The 20,724-nt window shown below is 40.0% G+C and overlaps 1 protein-coding gene and 1 long non-coding RNA gene across 3 annotated transcripts in view; one reads left to right on the plus strand and one right to left on the minus strand.

Moving 5' to 3' along the window:
• The window catches only part of LOC105668497 (uncharacterized), a 238,541-nt gene that overhangs the window by 200,982 nt on the left and 16,835 nt on the right, over positions 1 to 20,724 (plus strand). The window contains exon 6 of the long non-coding RNA XR_001100114.2: positions 1,989 to 2,029. This is a non-coding gene — a long non-coding RNA (uncharacterized lncRNA). The remainder of the gene's footprint in view (positions 1 to 1,988; positions 2,030 to 20,724) is intronic.
• The window catches only part of vn (membrane-bound neuregulin protein vein), a 309,296-nt gene that overhangs the window by 199,766 nt on the left and 88,806 nt on the right, over positions 1 to 20,724 (minus strand). The window lies entirely within an intron of this gene.

Genomic DNA, 20,724 nt, shown 5'->3' on the forward strand with positions numbered 1-20,724 from the left:
AATTTATTTTAATACACGGTATTAGTTTTCGGTTAATAACTTATTAGAGAACTTTAAGAGGATTTCTGTGAATATGTTTTAGAGATATAGATTGACAAAATTACACTTGCAGTGAATTATGAATAGAAAATATATCTGTTCTCTGATCTTTACCGAGAAAATTTCACGTTTAATATCGTAGAGACTTTTATAGCCAGTTTAATAAATCAACTGCTATTTCAAATATCAGTAAATACTTGTAAATTTTAGCATTATTTGATAATTATTGATATTAGTCAACTTAAAGAAGATTAAAAAATATTCGACTTCTCCAAATTTGAAATGTTTTATCGTAATTTCATAGAATATTAACATTTTATAATAATATGATTTATATTTTTTTTCAATAAAAGCAGTGCAACTCCAATTTCTCGATTATTGTTGCTTTTTTGATTATTTTTGATTATTGAATAACAAGATGTAAATAACTGTCACCCGTTTCTCCCGCAGTCCGTCACACGGGTTATATATTGGTTCCGGTTAGGGGTAAAACCCTCTGGCCTACTTCGGATACATAACCGTGAAATGATTCGGCGGCGGACTCGGCCACCAGGCCACTACGACCTGGCACGATAAATCTTGTCCGTCAGTCAATCGGTCAATCGATGAACCGACCGATCAACCCATCCATCTATCTAAACTCGAACATCCGAGCATATACGCACGAATGCACACACGCACGCGTTTATACACTAGCGCTTACAGCTCGTCGTCGGAAGTGATTCCAGGTCGGCGTTCCGCGTCGGCGATGTAGTTCATAAATTCCCGAATTTAAGCGAGCGACGGCCGTCATAAACGCCACGGCGGTGGCGGCCGCAGACGAAGACGTTAAAAATCGTAACTTCTCAGAGAGTTAAAATAAACAAACGGAGAGAGCAACGAGAGAGACAAGAGGGCCGCGGTGGAAGGACAGGCCGCGGCGGCTGCGACCACCCGTGCGCGCCGATCTGGAATCGTGTGAGGATCTTCCTCCGGGAGTAAACAAATCAATTCCAGCCCGGGACACGTTTATGCCCCCGATCGTAAATTATCATTAAGGTGATTGCCTGCGCACATATGTACGCGCGCCCGCGCGCGTACAGCGGGCTGCACCAAGCGATTCTCTGTATGCAAGAGAAGAAAATTCATCGGGTGACGAGCGTCATCATCGCTCCACGGCGGTAGTTTAAATGCCATCGCGTCTGATCCTTGCGTCTTGCTCTCGATTCACATTACGAGAAGCACTTATGTAGAAGAAATTGTGTTTGGTGTGCGGGATTTCTCATACAAGAGACTTAGATGCAAAACTGACATTTCTTAACATCATTTTCTTAACATTGAATTATACAGGATATTGCCGCAATCTGTAAATTAAGAGAAAGAAGACCGTATAAAAATTAAATGTAATTAAATTAAGTTTAAGTAAAAAATCCAGTAAATTCTATATTTTTCTTGCAGTTTTTTACCCGTGTTTTAAAATGGGAAATTTTGAATTTTTTGCATCTAGACCTCTCATATGTTTTCCACAATATTTCACAATATCCTAAAATAGTTTTAAATAGAAGCAGCACGCGCAAAGAAAATTATCGGAAGAATTACGTCGTCATTACTTAGCGCGATCGTTATTACTGTCGTCTTCTGACAGAAATATGATTTATTATGAAATGTGCAAACTTGATTAAGCTGCAGAAGCAGCTTTTCGATAAACTTGTTTTCATATTTTTAATTAGAAATTCAATTTTCCTATTACAATGGTATTTCGATAAGAATTATAATTTCTGTATTTCTCGGTTTTATTTCTTTTAAAAGAGAAAAGCAATCGCTTCAGCTGACAACATCGTTAGTCGAGTTCTAAAAAGAATGTTCGCGCAGAGCTGAGTCGGTATTGATCTAAAAGCAGCGTTCTAGATTTCGCTTGCATACATTTATCGATGTTACTGTTTTGATGTCCGTGTTTTCTAATGTTACAGGTGGTTTCAGAACGCGGAGTCGTTGCGGCGTAGCGGCGGTGGTAAGTTGAAAACGTATGATAATTTCGTTGGTAATATTAATTTCCGGAATTATCTTTGATAAAATAATTAAGAATAGATAGCGGCGGCTTTGGTTTACATGGCGAGCGCGATCTCTCCGTTCGCAGGTTAGCCGTGCGCCGGTTCTCCCGGAGAAATAATGGAATAATGGTCACCGCGGTTTTACTGTGAATTGTTTTTCCTCGCGTAGCTTCGCGTACATATTATTATGCCGCGTGTACGCGTGCCGACTTAAAGACGAAAAGAAAACTCCGTCTGCAATTTCCCAAGCATCCTGTTGCTTCTTGGCGTCGGAAATTAAAGTGAGCGTGTGCATGAAGCTAATAAGCAACGTAAAACAAGATGCGACGTGTCGCGCATGATGCGAATGTATCATCAGCGGTTCCCAAAGCGCAACCGATTCGTCTCGTATGTATTCATGGCACAATATTGATCCAGATAGGATTTGCATAAAAAGGATTTATATAAAATAGCAGATAGATGGGAGACTTTTGAGACATTTTTCATAACAAAAGTAAAACGGAAGAAAATAACATATAAATTAGGAACTTTATCCAGGGGAAGGATGTGTGCAATATTACTTTAGAAAGAGTTAAAAGTTTAAAAACCTCCTGCATCTTTTAAGAAAGACATTATGGCAGACGTATAACGGTATAAGTTAGAAATATATCTTTGAGAATAATGTTGGAACTTGGCGAGTGAAAAATAGAATCATATAAATTCTTTACATTTTATATTATTTCGTATATAAAATTTTGTGGATATACCTTTTACAAACTGTATTGCAAGAGACTTGGAAAGCCACGAACTGTTACAAAAGTTGCGAAAAGACAAAAGAAAAAAAAAAAAAACAATTACAAAGGAAAAAGTGATTTAGCACACAATTGAACAATTATTAGTACGACAGCAACAATACGCGTTCTTTTATTTAGCTGACAGCAGACCGATTAAAATTCCCTTCAAATCTTGATCGTACGGCGCACGTATCGAATCTGAAAGTTTCGATATTCTTCGGTCGGGCAATCTTAAGTTTTAATCCAGTTAGAATACGGGACCCATTATTCCAGCCGCGTAATGAAATGCGGATTGGAACGAGGAGATGAGAACGTTGTCGTCGTCGTCGTCGCCGGCGTCGGCAATGGATGCCGAAGACGTCCCACGTAGAGAAGCGGAACGTTACAACCATAAGCCGGTAATCGATTTAGTGGTACTTAAGTCGGAAGCCCTCGAGTGCGAGTGCGAGTGCCTGCCGGTTATCGAGGCGAGGCATTAAAGTTTAGCGAGGCGAGTGTGCTTGCTTGAGATCGCATCGCGAATGCGTTTGTCTAACGTTCAATTAGACGACTTTGAAAGATTATTCGAAGAAACAACCGAGGAGAAACCACCATCTAGCTCTAATTCGCACGATGAAATAAAGATAGTGATGTGATCTTAATTTTCGAAATATTCATTAGGAGTGCATAATTATAGAAGCTTATGAGGTATAAGCATTAATGAAATTATCGCGGCGCGCAAAGTCGTCCTTTATCGCGTTGCGTGTGATCGATTGCGGAAAATGCGCGTTAGATTTTCTTTTTCCCGCTACGAAAAAGTCGATAAAAAGAGATTAATTGCAGCCGGCCGATGAACTAATAACGCAAAGAACTTCGATTAAATTGCAATTATATTATTAGAAGATAAATATTATATCAGGAAATCGTAAGAATCGTAAGAAATGAAATTCACAATCAAACAGATAAAAAGCGCTATTAAATCTTCAATATATTGAAATAATATTATTTAGACCAATTACGATTTTATATCACTAACGTATTCAATTACTGATTGTAAACTGCAGAGAACTTTATCATAAAAAACGGTATTTAGTTATACAATAATGTCGATGAATTCAATATTCTCTCATGAAAGACACAAAGAATATAATAGCGCGTATTGTATTAGAATTTATTTTAATGCGAACAATATAAGCTACACAGAAATGAAGGAATGAAATTTCTACTTCCACATTTTTACAGACATTACAATAATTCAAAATATCAACTCGAAGACAGTATAATTTCAAGATTGCGAGCGCACGGCATTTTGTCAGATCAACGCGAACGTGAGGAGTGGAAGCGGATCCACTCGACTGTGAGAGGATATGCGATGTCTGCGACAGTAATCCCAGCATTCGTTTGTTCCCCAAAGAAACTTCGTTTACTCCGTAAGAATATCCGCGAGAATAGATCTACCGTCTCCGTGAGCCCTCGCAGTCACGGGTGATACAGTGTCACGGACTGCGTCACGTCGACCGGGCTTTTTTTCTATCCGCGCCCTTTAAAAACGACGACATGTCCCGGGAAAAGTGTGCGGAAGTCACCGGTCATTTTTCAGACGGCGCGGAAATAAGATGTCGAGAACCGGGTTCATACGGGGGGGGGGGGGGGGGGGAGTAACCGCAATCCCGTGAAAGCTGTGCGATTGTTATCCATGAAAGAGAAAAAAAATAGTGACATACGTCACTTTTCATTTCCCGTCGATGCGAGATTTTAGAAGCGATTGTGAATGAGCACGGACGAATTATTTATCAAATTAATCATAATCACTAGCGGATCCTGAGGGAGGGGGTTTTGGGGTTAAACCCCCCCCCCCTTCCAAGTTAAAAAAAAATCAATTTTGCTGAATCCGTTTCAAGAATTCACTCTTAAAAAAGGCATGAAAGATCGATACTCGAATGTATCGAAAGTATTGTTGACGCTTTTCCGCGACGCTGATTGGTTATCGCGATTATTCTGATAGTTTGATAGATTGAGAGCGAAGGTTATTTTGACGGTTATTTAAAATTAAAAAAATTTATTAAAATATTTAGATTTCTTAATTATTAAATTACCGTAATAAGTGCGCGCGCGTAGCGCGCGCCTGTATTGTCCATGTTTGGTAAAAATGCATTAAAGTAGGTCAAAACCCCCCCTATTATCGACATCAGGATCCGCTAGTGATCATAGTTATACAGGTTTATAGATATATTTTATTTGAAGCTTTTATTTTAGAATAATCAATGATATCGAAATTGATGTCAAACTTTTTTTCTGCGAAAAAAAAAGAGAACGTTATAAATATTTTTGGACATTTTTGTTGTGGTCGTAAGAAGAGTAACGAGTAAAGCAGCTCGTAATCCGAAATATCTAGGACAGATGGGTTGCACGTTTATTGCCACCGATAAAGCGATAACGATCGAGTTCAATCGCACGTTTATGAGACGTTTAATTCAGTGGCCATCACGGTGTGTTATTGCGCGGTGAAACGTGATTTCGCCAACAGAGAATATCTCCGGTATTTCTTCAAGAGATTCCATTCACTATTCTTACTGAATATTACAAGCTTACGACTTTAATGCGCGTAAAAACGTAATGAAAGATTCGACGCTTTCTTTATGATTGCAATTCGAGAAGGGAATCAAGCAACTCAAATCCGACATATTTAGAAATCAAATTGAAATTGTTACGAGATCCCACTTTCCTGCGAAAGCAGCCACACATAATCTCGGAGTTTGGGGGAGAAGCTTTAACAGTTGAATCAGAAACGCTAAATCTGCTTTCTGAGCTTAGAATGAAGTTTAGTGTAAAAGTCAGTTTAAGAATTATCCTACATTAAGCCCTAAACTTTATCCTTAGCTTACTCCTTATCGTTAAGGAGAGTAGAAAGTTAGGAAAAGGAAAGAAAGTTAGATGCCCAAATCTTCTAAGGCAACACAATTTTGAGGCAGACAGCAGAAAATTAAAATAATTATATATATTGACATTTTCTTTATTTATAAACAATTTTATAGTTTAATATAGATAAACACTTGCTTTTTTGCCTTCAAATTAGACGGCTAATGACTAGATAAATTGAATGCGACGTGAATGTGAACGTTTTGAAATATGCAGTTAATGTTTTCTAGAATATCTTGCACTTATTCATTCATCATTTTTTTAGAACTGTGTAGACATCCGCGTTTATTCGCGTCTGTTATACGAAATATCGCATTGCATCGCATTTTATCATGCGCTTCCAATCGCATTTCATGTCATCCTGAACGGGCAAAGTGAAAAAGAAAGTAAATCGTAAAAAAAAAACGCAAAAGAAAAATGGGCGTACGTTGGTCTGGATTGTCATTCAAGGGTGGCATATGAAAGCGTTATCAATCTTAGGTGGTTGTTTACGACGAGCGTTTGAGAGCTCTCGATTTGGCGTCGATCCAGACCAGATATGAATACGCGAGCGTCGCGACGGCGTGGGTGGTCGAACGAGTATTTGATTACAATCGGCGGAAGGAAATCCCTTCATTCTACGCCAAGTACAACAAGATATTGTCCCGCGGCGGATAATGCTCGTGAAATTCGTGAAATTTAGGAACAAAGCGCTGTCAACTTGTTGAACAATAAGCTTTTTTTCCATTTTACACTGTCCCATTTTAACAAATTTCAATTTTTTTTCTTTTTTCTGTAACAAAAAATTTTTTATTTGATAAAATTCGTATATCATACGCATAACTCGCGCTACGAGGTGCGCGTGAAGTGAAAACCTATTTTCCTTCACGATAATTCGTGTGTTTCACATTTACGTCTTTTTCCGACGCTATTCATTTCGATCGCGTTTAATTCCGCTTGCACGCGTCACCGAACACGCGTCAAACGCGAATAAGATCGCGAGAAGTCACTAAAAGACGTTGAACGACTTTCGATAAGCCAGCAGTAGAATCCACTCGGAAACGATCGCATAACAATGACTTTCGTGTTACACACTCAGCACGAGGAAGTCGTCTTGCAACGTGCTCGCCGCGAAGTAAAACTGCAAAAGCTCTCGTTACTCTCCGGAGGAGTTCTCTCGCTCTCTCGCTTCTCTATGGGAATGCCAGTATGAGTCTCTCTTACGAGTCCTGGAGGTGCAGGTGCACACGTTGGATATTCCGGTTAATACCTCCACGTGTCATAGGTGGTGAAGACAACGACTTAAAGGAGAGCAACGGGGAAGAACGTACTGCCATTTCGATAGATAGCACTGCGTACGGTGTATTATGAGTCCTATTGACATTTAAATTTTACATGCAAAGACGACTCGACAGCTGCAAATATTCGTACTCGTGCATTCCTGAAGTGCCCGAAGGACGCGAAGCGCGCATGTCCATCGTAAAACCGCACGCCTTTTCATATCTAAAGGAAACTCCGCGAAGATTTATCTCTAGATTATCTCATACGTATATATTTCTCGTGCGGTTTTTCCGCAGGAGAATTTTACTTTCGGCAGTATTTTTTTCCGCCGATTTTATCGGATCATTTCTTGATAACAATTTTTTAGTAACCATTAATTATGCAAAATGCACAAATTGCAAAGTTCAAACTTCCTCTCTTTTTCGATTATCTTAATCTTAGAGAAATCTTACAGTTTGACTATTGTTAAATATTATTCTTCACAGAATAAAAAAATATATGCCACTTAATGGAATCTGCATTATTTAGTCAGGAAATTTGCAGTTACTCTTTCTTTCGTAGTTTCTTGACTTGAGAAATTCTGCGTCGCAGAAGAGATCGCGAGATTTGCAATTTGCGTGCACTGGCGAATAAAAGCGTTCCGGATGTATGCACGCGGAACTATTTCCTGCGGCGAAAAACGTCGCCGGTCGTCATGTTTTATTCGCGATGAGGCCTCCGGTCGTATATACAGTCTACTGCTATGAAACATAAACCGTGTCTGGAGCGTTTCGTGAAAAGGGTCGCAATGCATTTTTTAAAATCTGCCGGAACGCAAGCGTCATTAAAGCGTAATCAACATACGGACACTTTACATCACTGCAATTTACATCTGCGTCCGCCCCGACATGCCGGAACGCAGGATTTGAGCATTAAGTTTCCGGCACGTCGACAATTGCCGACTCGTAAAGACGAAACGATTAAGAATACGCGGAGGGTGGGTTTACGGATGGAGATTTCCCGTTTACGATTTTCCATGAAAATTGCACGGGATAATCGGGGAAAGGCTTGCGGAATGTTGCAACAATAATTGATGCAGCTATCCTGGAGAATTCGGGCACGCGGATCATGATTTGTCCGTAATTCAACAACGTTCGGTCATTATTAATTTGAATAATCGGCCGGTCGTAAACAGCGGTCTTTGTAACGATACGTGATAACGCTCGACATGAAAACAATTAGCCCGAGCGTAAATGCCACCGATAATAACCGTTTCAGGTGTACGTTTCCGTAAACGATCTCGCATTATCAATTCTTTAGAGCCGCCAGTCAGCGGGCGCCCAAAACGGAGGGCTGAAATATGCAGAGCCTGTCAGCTCCTCGTTTCGGCCGGTTCGGTATTTTCCATGCCGACGATGTAACGCCCGGCACATAGATTAATGATTGCGATAGCCGCCGCTACAATCGCGTAATGCGAATGTAATGTCCAATCTGTCGCGCGCATACTTAATAATCCTCTGGCCTGCCGATCGATGGCCCGCGCGCGAATAATGACGCGCCTGAGCCGAATAATACACCCAATCTGCGGGCACAACAATATTTCGTCCGCGTGATTAACGACTGCCGATGAACGGCCGCGCGCGCGGTCGACGTAAATTACTCATTAGGTATTCTACCGGGCGATAAGAATGAGAGGCCTGGGGCGGGGAGAATATAAATTTCCCAGTCGCGTGAAATACAAGATTCGTATTTCAGCTACACTTCGTAATTGAACCACTCTGATCGTTGACATTGATATCAAATCAAAGCTTTATCATTTTGAGGAACGGAAAGTTTTCGCGAAAATAATATTTATTCATATAAATATTAGTCGACGTGGCTTGCGAACAGTCTGCATATATGCGGGGTCGTATTGACTTACATGTCAACGTTTTATGGAAAACTTTTGAAGAGAAAATAACATTGTAATAATATAGTTACTAATTATTCATCCGTGAAAGCATGTGTATTTACACAGCATTAAATTTCACGGCACTTCAAAAGTAAATGGCTGTACAATAATAATATCGCCAGTGATGCCAGTCTCGCTATCACGTTTTTTTTTTTTTTTTTTATCGTCGTATCAATCATCCACGACCGACTGTATAAAGTACGATAAGTTGAAAATACCGGTGCTTGAAGGAAATATCAGATCCGGAGCGATGCGTTACACCTCTCTTTAATACAGCGCACACGTAAATTTACAAAGCAAGGCAACAAGAAGAAAGTACTTTCTACATAGAAGAATATACATTTTAAAAAAGACGTACCTTTCGTGTGAAAAAGCGGTAAATTTCAAAGAAATCTCTGCGATGTGCTCTGAACTGAGTCCAAAAAAGTCGAGGAAAAGCAGCGGATTTACTTTTAGGTGTGAAACAGGAAAATAATATTCCTTGGTAACTTTGAGAATTTTTACGGTAAGATACATTGTCTTTTAAAGAAAGTTTTCTATTTTTTATTTTTATTTTTTTCTAAATTAATTTTTTTAGTAAAATTTTACTGCTTTTCTTTTGTTTTTTCTAACTATTTACATTTGCGAATTAAAGAATTGATAAAAATGTTTAAGAAAATAGTAGCAGAATCAACCATTTCATCTCTTTTGCAAAATTCCCAAAATCTACCGAAGAAGGGAAACTGACACCGCAACCAAAATTTTTACTACACCTTGCAGAGAAAAGACGTCATGTATATGGGAAAACCGCGCTGCTGCCTCTTTAAAAAAAAAGAAGAAAAGAAAAAAAGCGAACGACCCTTCGAACTAGGAAATAACCAACGTTTCTCACGTCGCGAACATTCCGCTCGATCGCATTGCAACCCGATGGCGGTGCACGTGAAAGACGGCGTCGTCGTCAACGTCGGCGCGAATGAAACGATAACGGCGCCGGCTGAGGGGCCATCAAGCAGCCGCGAGTCCATTTTTCGTGCGACGAGCCGCGTCCGTTCGCACGTAGCGCACAACGTCGTAAAGTGAAAAGTCGCCGTTTCGACTGGGAGGCCCTGAGAGAAAAAGAAACGGAGAAGAAAAGGAGGAAAGAAATGTGAGGGCGGCGCACACACCAGCAGGGAGCTGCCTTCGTGTCGGAACTATTGTTGGTTAACGAGGTAACTCGACACGTCCGAAGATAACAGGGTTCGTGCTCCGCACGAGTAACTCGCTGCAAAAAGTCCGTTCCGTGGTCCCGAGCCGCCTGCTCGAAAAGCTTGTCGAGCGACAAAGCTTGATTACTACTTAACCGAAGAGATCTGCGAGAGTCGAGCGGGGAATGATCGAATACAAAATTCGGCTCGCCGTTCTGACTCTTTCGAATTTCAACGTGACAGTTTCATCGGATGCGAATGATTATAATGTCTGTCATAAATCGATATCTCCTTCCGGAACATATTCACTCCTCTGTGTTCAATATAATTGTTTTAGACAAAGTTTTGTGTATATTAGCCGTTCTCGAATTAGTTATAAATTTAGTAGATGATTTGTGCAAAACCTGTCCACAAGGCAAAGCCATTCATCTTATGAATAAGCGTAGAGAAGGATGAAAGAAGAAAGCAGAAATTCATTTTTCTTGCTTTTATTACAATCATGAATAAAAGAATCGATCCATGTTATGAAAGAAAACATAAGATCTGTATATCAGAAAAACAAGCATAAGAAGAACATTAAGAATGTTGTAAGGAATTCTAATAAATGAAGTAACATTAATGGTTAAGATTTATCATGATTAATATTGTGAATAAATTTACAGCATTAATAGCGTTGATAAAGTATAGAAGAATAAGAAAAAAAGTAATAAAACGGAGCGTTGAAATTGCAGCTATTAAAATCAAATATAAAATTCAAGATAATTCGTATACATCACGTTGACACGAAAACGTAAGTGAATAATGTATGTATATGAAATATTGGGTTTCAAGGAAAATGTCAAATTAGTTTGAATTTTTCTCTTCGTGTCAACAACACTTCCTTAACATCATTGTTGCCAATTTATTATATTAAAGGTTAAGTAATATCCGATTACCGATATCATTTATGAAAACTCAAGCAAGATAAATCGAATGAGAATACGAATATAATGTCAGCGAAAAAAGAAGAGATGTAGATAAAAACAGACAGAAAGAAACAGTTATTGTTGACGAAAACGCGAAGATGGATATGGCTGATCGAAAGCGCAGTTGAAAATGTAAATTATTCGAACAAAAGCCAGACTGGTAACACGTGCATCAGCTGGTTACCGTGTCGTCGTCATCGGGATCGCCGAAGAAGACGCTGCGACATCGTCGTTTTCTCGTCGACGAGAAATGTACTTGTACTCTCCGCGAGCTCGTAAATCGACGGAGTCGCGCACGAGCACTCTGTCTTCGGGAAGCATAACGCGAACGCATCGATTATTCTCGATGACAGGCAGCTCATTAGTTATTGCCGAGGGAAGAAGAGCCCGGGCGGGAATAATTTCAGGCGGGACGTCGCGTCGCAAGTTCCGCAATTTTGCGAAATGAGCTTCCCTTTCTGCGCCCACGCGCGCGCGTGAACGAACGGCACGTCAATTACAATTGTTAACTCTAATTTAATAAAGGCTGCCGTTAATAATGTCATTCCGGACTCCTCGGATTTCCGAGATTCCCAGGCTTGTCGGTAGATCTTGATGTCTTTAAAATCTTGGGAGTCTCAATTTCTGGAATGTGCGATTCGGATGTTTTGAGAATCTTAAAATTTTTAATTAATTATGCAATGTTGTTAAATACTACGTTTGATTGTATTTTTATTTAGAGATTTTTTAATTATTGAATATATATTCAATAAAAAATATTTATAATAGAATAAATTTGGAGAGAAATTAATTCAATAAATATGAATATTTGAAATATAAAAAATATTTATTTTATTATGTTTCAATGAAATATTCGAGATTTATGCAGTCTTAACATTACTAAATCTGTATACGAAAAGATAAGGAAAAAGCATATTCACTTTTGTGAAATCTCCGAGATAGTTGGATAGAAAATGTTGCCCGTCCATTCATAAATAAAATACTTTGAGAAAATTCTCGAGGTAGAACTCGTTGTCGGCATCTACTACAGGTGTTACTAAGAAAATCTCGTAAACACAGGTGTTCAAAACGATAAAAACTAATACACACTTATGCAAAAGTTTCTAGGAACCAAGAAACTTCCACATAATTGTGTACAAACAAGAAATACTAATAAACTCCTTATATTTGCTGACAAATTGTTGCAAATTTGCGTAAATTCTATGTATTAATTTTTATTTAATAATATCAAGCAAAACAATGCTACCCACAATTTCAATAAATCTATTGAAAATAAAAATATAACATGTAAAAATAATAATTGTAAATTAGCATTGATTGATTAAACTTAGCTTTTAAATATTTCTTAATATAATAGATCGCTATTATTTTAATTATCAGTAACATAAAAGTATTATTAAAATGCGTGTTCAAGATTTATATTTTTTCTTATATTAAGAATATTGCATCTTTAACAATCTTTCATCATGTAACAACGCCGTGCAGTTGGGTACTGTTGTCTAGCATTTTTGCTGCAACGATTAATTAACGCGCGGGTGCGTCAGCGGGAACTTCCGGATAATCCCGATAGTTCACATTAACGACAGCATAAGCAATTTGTCTTGGCGATTAATTACCCTGTACTTGAACAAGAGTTTTAGATAATCTCCGTAATCCGCGTGAACGACTACACAACAGTCGCCGAGGCGTCGTCGCCATCTAAAAGCCACCTGTATTGAGAACAAAGGGTCTGAAAATGCAACAAAACGAAATAATATCATAAACGTTTTTCTCTTAAAATCTCTTAAAATAAAAAGAAATATTTGTGAAATAGATAAAAGTTATTATTTTCCATTATTTATAAGACGATAATTAAAATTAAAATTTGCTTTATGGAACAAAGAAATAAAGAATTTTTTGCTCAAAGGAAAGATACAAAAGCGTAGAAAAAAGTGGAATAAAATACTTTGTGTAATTTACTTACACAATTACGGGTTTTAAAAAAAAGTGGTATACGCTTCAAAAAGTAGCATACGCTTTGTTGCACCATAACTGTATCGTCCCTTTGTTTAATGCTTTTAATCTTACGCGATAAAATTCGGATGTACATATATTACATCGCGTAAAATAAACAAAGAAAATATTATCATTCGCGAAACGGTTGAAACGTAAACCTGAAAACACTTCCGTGCGCGAGTACGAGTGCCGCTGCAGCGCTCTGTTAGTTAGAAAAGCGACGTTAATGTAATCGTATCACCATCAAACGTGGGTTTGTCTCTCCGCCCAGATATGTTGATATCCTGAAGATAGAATCGTCGCGATACTAACGCGAGAGGAAAGGCTTCGTGCGAGCTGACAATTTACAGAGAATTTACATAAGACGAATAAACGTTACGCTACATATTCCAATGTGAGTAAGGACTCGTTGGGAGGAGGTGCAGGAAGAAAGGATGGGTTATCAGCCCGCCTTGGGAACGCCATCGGCACTTTGTTGCCGCGAAATAGACGTATATGCGACGTGACTATAGGATAACTCTAACTTCATCTGCCACGGAAGTGGGTAGCTTTTCAGGCAGCCGTACGGTAAAAATATACGTAACGTTCTCAAAAGCTACACGCGCTATAGTGGAAATTGATTCGGAAGCGACATTATTTGAAAATTTATGTCGCGAAAAGCTTTCCTCCAATTTATTAAAATTTGCCGGGAGCTGAAAAATTACTCGGAACGTTACGACATGCTAACATAAAGATTTACTGCGCAGAATTGAAAGATTAAAAATTAGTGGTCGCTCACAGTACTTTAATCAGCGACGTTCCTCAGACAGAGTTCTCAGAGTTCTCTCAGAGTTCTCTCTCGGTGTAATCCGTCTTAATGCATTCTGTATAAAAAATATCTCCTCCGTGCGTTTAAAAATTGCTGCAGGTTCTATGCCGAGCAGCCTATACATTTCCAAGCCACTCCACTCCGGCACTCCTGGTACTTCAGATCTTCTCTTTCCACCTGAGGATCTCTCCAGCATCCCCGCGTTCTGCCTCAGCCCCCTCCCGCGGCTTGGCTGGCTGCTCTACTCCACTCTCTCACGAAGCCATATGGATCCGTCGAGGTATTCAAGAATTTCTCCGGAATTCCCGCAACCGGCCAGGTACCTTTCCCGAAGGGTCGAAATCGCATGAGAGACGCGAGACAACCGGAAATAGATCGACTCCATTTCAGCGCGGAATTACCGCCTATACCTCAAAGACAAACGCGACGGATTACCGACGTTGCTACCAAGACTGACAGAAATAAATGATGGCGAGGCCATGGTTTTCGAAAGACAAGAGAATGTGGAGCGGAATGAAATCGATTTATCTTTTAACGCTTATGCGGTTTCCTTATTTGTTGTGCGCCCATCAACACGGCCGTTGATCTGCATCATTGAGAAAGACGAGTTGCTTTATTAGAAAGATCAATACGCATGGCTATTTTGAATTCCTTAGAATTACGATTCACTTAACGAGATCTGTCTTTAAAAGGATATATAAAATTATTATAGTCTATATTATAAATAATTGAGTGCGAATGTGTCATGCATTTCGGATCATTAATGACAAACCAAACTTAGTTTGCCAGCCATTTTCAAGCGCAGATTTAAGTTAAAATAAATTTAAGTACATATAGCCGCGGATATATATTTTGTCTGTCCAATTAGGTATAGTATTGTACCTGCAGTTTCATAAAACAAGATATCTAAAAGATAGATATAGGTGTATCTATTCTCGCTGTTTCTTGAAATTTGAGAAGCATGTTTCTTGACGATCTTATCTGTCCGAGTATTTTCAGATTTTATCCGATACAAAAGCAAGAAGTCATGATTTCCAATTTGTTGAACCTCAGTCGAGGCGGCGCTTCCACGCGTTTATCTTACCTCGATAGGGTGAAATTTCGTTAGGGATAGAATTGGATCGGTCGCGCTTTGTTTCAATTTTATCCTTCTGGCGCGTTTGTCTTCGTGTCGGGTAAAGCGAATCGCCAAACTACGCGGACGGTGAGGAAGGAGCAATCATGAAACGCGCGGAGAGAAAACGACAAATGAATCATAAGACTGCTACAAGAAGTGGCGCGAAGAAACTGGCTAGAAGAGGCATGATTAGTTCGTTCTACCTTCTTCCTCGGAAAGATTGTAATTGCAGAATTCAAGATGAAGAAGGAGAAGAGAAAGAAGAAGAAGAACAAGAATAAGAAACGCAAAAGAACGTGCTGACGAGAGAAACAGAGCGAAAAGTAAAAGCATAAATTAAAATCATTTATATGAATTTTTCGAATTAAAAAACTTATTTTTTTTTTAAATATCAACAATCGTGTTAATAAACACATAAATAAATTAAAAAATCGTATATGTATTAATACTGTACGATTGATATTTCAGCGTCAGTTCGTAATTGGCTAATAGATCGTTAATAATTTTTTTTAATTAATTTTTTTTTCCTGCTACCACACTTGTTTTTTGTTTATTTTATGAAGCATTTAATGGAAAAATGCCCGAGGATATTAAGCAGAACATTAGCGACAATTGTCTGACTTTATTAAACATTTTTTAAATACGTTTTTGTTGTCACTGCACGTTATACTAGATCAAGAGGCAACGTTAAGCTGATTTCTCAGAGTCGTCGCAGAAAAATAACACAACAGCGAGCGAGCGTGCGTGCGTGCCCGCGAGGACGCAAATTATCCCGGATGTTATATCCGTATTTTACACACCCGGCGCCGCCGCGCGGCGGCAATCCGTAAAGCTCTTTCCCGCAATTTCCTCTCGCTCAAAGAATTTCTCCTTACTGAAAAGTGCAAACGGAGGCAGTGGCGGCCGCCTCGTACGAGCGAGCAAAAGGGATATTCTCCGGTTACTATCTCGACTATTCAGGGGATTACGCGGCGAAGTGGTCCAAAGCAGGAGGGTGGAAAGTGTGCCGCAGGAATCCCCCCGGAAAATCCTCTCTTTGCGGTTTAAGGCCATAACGTACTGCACGGGATACATCTTGCGTGCCGTATCTCACTCATTTCGCGAGACGCTCAGCTAAATGCGACCATTCAAATCAGCGTAATACCTTGCCGCCCGGCCGGCGCTGAAGAAACGAGCTAAGCGGATAGCGACGTCCGGAAGGTATACGCGATCCGTCGCGTTAAAATTAATGAATCCTCAGCTCGCGGACTCTCTCTTCTCTCTCTCTCTCTGAATCGTTAATTCGTTCTTAACGTCTTTAATGCCACGCTGTTACCACCGGAACTTTTTCCGCTTTACACCGCTTAGATCGTCACCGATGACCTGCTATAAATGTCTGTAACACGTCGCATCTAGAAAAGAGGAGCTTTAATAACGCGCAAATAATATTAAGCAAATTTTTCGAACGTTATGAAATGAATCTGTTGAAGCGTCAAGTATGATTTCTTGACTTCCTGCACTTCGCGTGAATAAATAATTTGCTTCAACGACTATCAACCAGTATTATCATTATTTCTGCGAGCAATGTCATCTTGACGTTTCGTTTTCTGGATCACTCGATACTCATGGATTATTCATCATTAACAACTCAGTGATCCTTCGCTGAGTATATCTACTCTACTGAGCTAAACCGAACCGCACTCGACGGGGCCTTCTGTTACAAACCTTTGAGCCAGTCGGTCTCGAAATAATTATTTCATGAGCCGTTTTCGTCTGAAACGAACTGTCGCAGCGTGACTGGGAAAGTTTCCGGGAAAATCGAAAGCGCACAACGCCTCGCCGCACCGTCGGCTTGCAGGAAGAGACCATTCGGAAGCCGCATGATTCCCGCAAGCGGTGCGATGCGGACCGCGTACGCCGGGAGCATAGACCGTACGCTGGCGTCCGTTTATTACCGTTTTCCTAAATTGATTTCCAATTCTCGTGGGACGACGAGGGGGATGAGTGGAACGGGGGATGTCGGTGGCGTCCGCGATTGGGGCAGCTACCGGAGAATCGACTGGTGGAAAGAGGTGGGGGGGGGGGGGGGGGGGGGGAAGGGAGGAAGGGAGAGGAAACGGACAGGGGGTGAACGAAGGAAGGGCGGCGGGAACCTCGGCCGACCGGAGGTTCGACCAGGCTCTATCGAATGCTCGGTGACCCATGAGGAAAACGCGAATGCACGAGTTCGGCAAACAGCGTCGGCGTCACGTGCGCGCGGAAAGAACGAAAGGCGGCGGGGGGAGGAGTGGGAGAACGACGCGGACGGCTGTGTGACTGCGAGAAATGTGAGAGAGCGAAGAGCAAGGATTCGAATGGGAGAAACGGTCGGATGAAAGCGGAAGAACGATCGAAGATAGAGCTAAGGGAAGATCGAAGGAAGGGATAGGACATCGCATGGTTCGCTGGATACAGCAGAAGGAAAGCAAAAGGAAGAGACACAGCGTTTTGTCGAGATACGTGAAATATGGAAGATCGATCACAAAGTAGTGAATTTTTTTTCTATCGTATATGTAAATATTTAAGGGCTGATATGAAAAATACTGTAAATACCACGATTGTCACAAATATTTTCATATTGGAAATACATGTGCGTTCTCTTAGCACTATAAAAAACGAATTCCGAGGTTTATGACGACAAAACAGATGCAAAACGTATTTATTATTTTTCTTTTCGAAATAAACCGATACGACTTGGAAAGGAATTTATTTTTACACTTGCAAAGTTTTTGGATATTTTTCATCTTTTTATCGCATCGTAAATTTGTGTTTAAATAAATATGAATAGAATGTGCATGTAAATATTTTTATCATTACACATTCGATCGAAAAGGCGATTACATCGCCTGCTATGAATGAGAAAAAAGGTTCGAGCGAGGAGGGGGTGCAAAAAATATTTCCATAGCGCGATAGAAAGAATGTGACAAATCGCTCAAAGAAGTTAGACTAAGAAGTGGGAAGCTTAGATGGCTAGAGAAGCGTGGATAGACGGAGCAACGATGCGTCGCACTGCATTCGCTACCATATTATTTTCTTCCAGTTTGTCTCTCCCCCCCCCCCCACTTTTCGCACCGCGACCGCAACGGAAGAATGCATGTACTTTTCCCTCGGTTTTTCCCCCCCTCTTTCTTTCCTTCCCATCTGGGAGCTAGACGGCGGCAGAAAAGAAAGAAAGGGTGAAAGGCGACGCCGTATCTCAGCGCGCGTCTCTTCGGCCCTATTTATCCCTACTCGCTTTTCTACCGCCACTTTCATTCTGTTTACGGTCGAAGACGGGGAAAGAAATAGGCAGGATGCTGGTAGACAGGAGAGAAGTCGGGAAGAAAAGGCGCGGTGCGCGCTTGCAAGTTTAATGATAACGCAACAAAAGACGTGTACATCCGCACGTATAACATCGGGAGGATACGAAAGCGGAGTATTTTCGAAATAATGGACGCGCGGCGGAATATCTCCGGCAAGAACGACATATATTTTCGAAACGCTCTTTTCCTCGTGCAAAATTATCTCACGCCGTTTTAATTTAACCGCCGCGGCACGTCGCGCATCCATTCCGACCGAAATGAAACCGCGATCTCTCGCACTCTTTATAACTTCGTAACTTCATCTTGGTCCGAAACGTTTTCTTCACACAAAATATTAATTCTTCCAATAATTTTAAGATGACAGATAATTTAGGACACGAGATTAAGAGTGAATAGTCTTGAAATAAGTTTTGCCCCGGTCAGGCAGTAATAACGTTATATCTCAAAATTATCACACATATCGTATCGAGAAAGATAATGTTAATTCTCATGTAAATATTTGTAAAGATATTTAAAATATTGAAAAGTATTTGCACTTTGAGCAAGTGCTAATTTGTAATTTACTTGAACATAAAGTAATATATAAAACAGATGTTATTATTATTCTTTGCTATTATTATTAAAATTATTCCACACACATGCGCATTTATTCATTAATTTTTATTATTTATTATATCAGATAACTCAGCCATATCATATTTCTGCATTTAGATACAAATTAATAACGAATAATAAACACCGTATCGTAATAAGAGTAAGTTTTGCCTCTATTTTGTTAGTCAATGCTTTTGTAAACTTTCAAAATCGAACAACTCCATTGACAGCTATTGCGGGAGGCTACCATTGTTCTTTTCCATACTCTTCATTTATCTCATCGCTCGCATAAAAGGCGCTTTAGAAAGGTGGAATAAAAGAAACGGCGGCTGCTCTTTGCATTTATTTCTAACTTCGAGCTTTTCTTCGGCCGCTCTTTCTTGCACTTTCAAATCGTAGACGGGCCGTCCTAGAAAATCCGGCAACCGCCGACTACGAAGCACCTGATTTGCAAGAAACTTTAAACTCGGAAATTTGCTGCCCCTTTACAGTACTTCTTATACCATCCTCTTCCCCCTCTCTCCCCCTCCCCCCTCTCTCTCTCTCTTTTCGGAGTATTTCACGACTCGTCGGCGAAAACCTGAGAATTTCATTCGGTGACAATTTTACACTTCAGAAAGTCGTGACGAAGTGCTCCGCAGGTGCGCATCGCGCACCACGAAAGCGGCGGCGCGGCTAATTTGCGCGTAATACACATCGAATTTTATCTCGGTTATATTTAGCGGTGATATTTAATGGCAACCGGCGCGCGGCACCGGAAGATATTAAAGCTAATTAAAAGCACGAGAAGCTCCGCCATGTGTTACGCGAGAAAGTGTGCCGAAAATTGGAGCAACATTAAAGACCAAATATCATACGGTCTAATTAATTTGTTAATTGCAACCAGACCGATTGTGGTTTAATATTTAATCGTTTAATATTAGCCGTTAAATGAATCGACTCGAGAGATAATTATTCTTCCGGAACAATAAATTATAGCCTTACCAAATTGTGGCAGAAATATACAATTTCGATGGCAACGATCCATAATCTTCGATTTTGGACGAAACATATTTTTGGTCAAAAGGTTTTGCCTTACGATTAATACTAATACAGAATTAATACCAATATTCAGATGATAAAAATGTAATTCGAAATTATACAACTAGTCACGAAAGTTCACCCAGAACTGTCTGTTTTAATGGTAACATAGTTGAAGGGCGCTACTTGACGGGCAATACGATACGCGATCGAAACGAGTAATACGAGTCCGTCGATCATGATACCCAGACCATCCTGGGAATATCCTGATAAAAATGCAGTTTTGTGCGAAAAGACGTGACCGCAATATCTGTACGTCGATGAGGTGCCCGACCGCTTGCAATTTCCACACGATATATGCGTCGTGATGTCATCGGGGACAAACATTGTGACAGATTAGTATACTTAATTTTCGATACAGAGAGAATAAATCTAAGGAAGTTACTGCAGCTATTTATGGATACAAATCAATTTTAAATAAAATGCGAATCAACACGTTTGCATTGTTTTGCATTCCGGATAGAACAATAAATTATTATTGAATTAATATTTATTTTTGTGTGATCGCACAAATAATTAATCAATCTTTTTCACTTACGCATTGATTTTAGAGAGCATTTTTCCGTCAATAACATCGAAGTCTCATTAAAATTGCATCAGTTTCCATTCTCATATTCGGCGGAGGTCGTCATTATCGCTGTACGAAAGGAGCACTGATATACGCCGACGCGAAGCGTGTGCAAGAAGCGGCGGTAACGCATCGCCAGGAAGTCGGGCGATGGACGCATACGTTACCGGACCGCGCGCCC

This window comes from Linepithema humile, chromosome 7 (assembly GCF_040581485.1).
Source record: "Linepithema humile isolate Giens D197 chromosome 7, Lhum_UNIL_v1.0, whole genome shotgun sequence".
NCBI lineage: Eukaryota > Metazoa > Arthropoda > Insecta > Hymenoptera > Formicidae > Linepithema > Linepithema humile.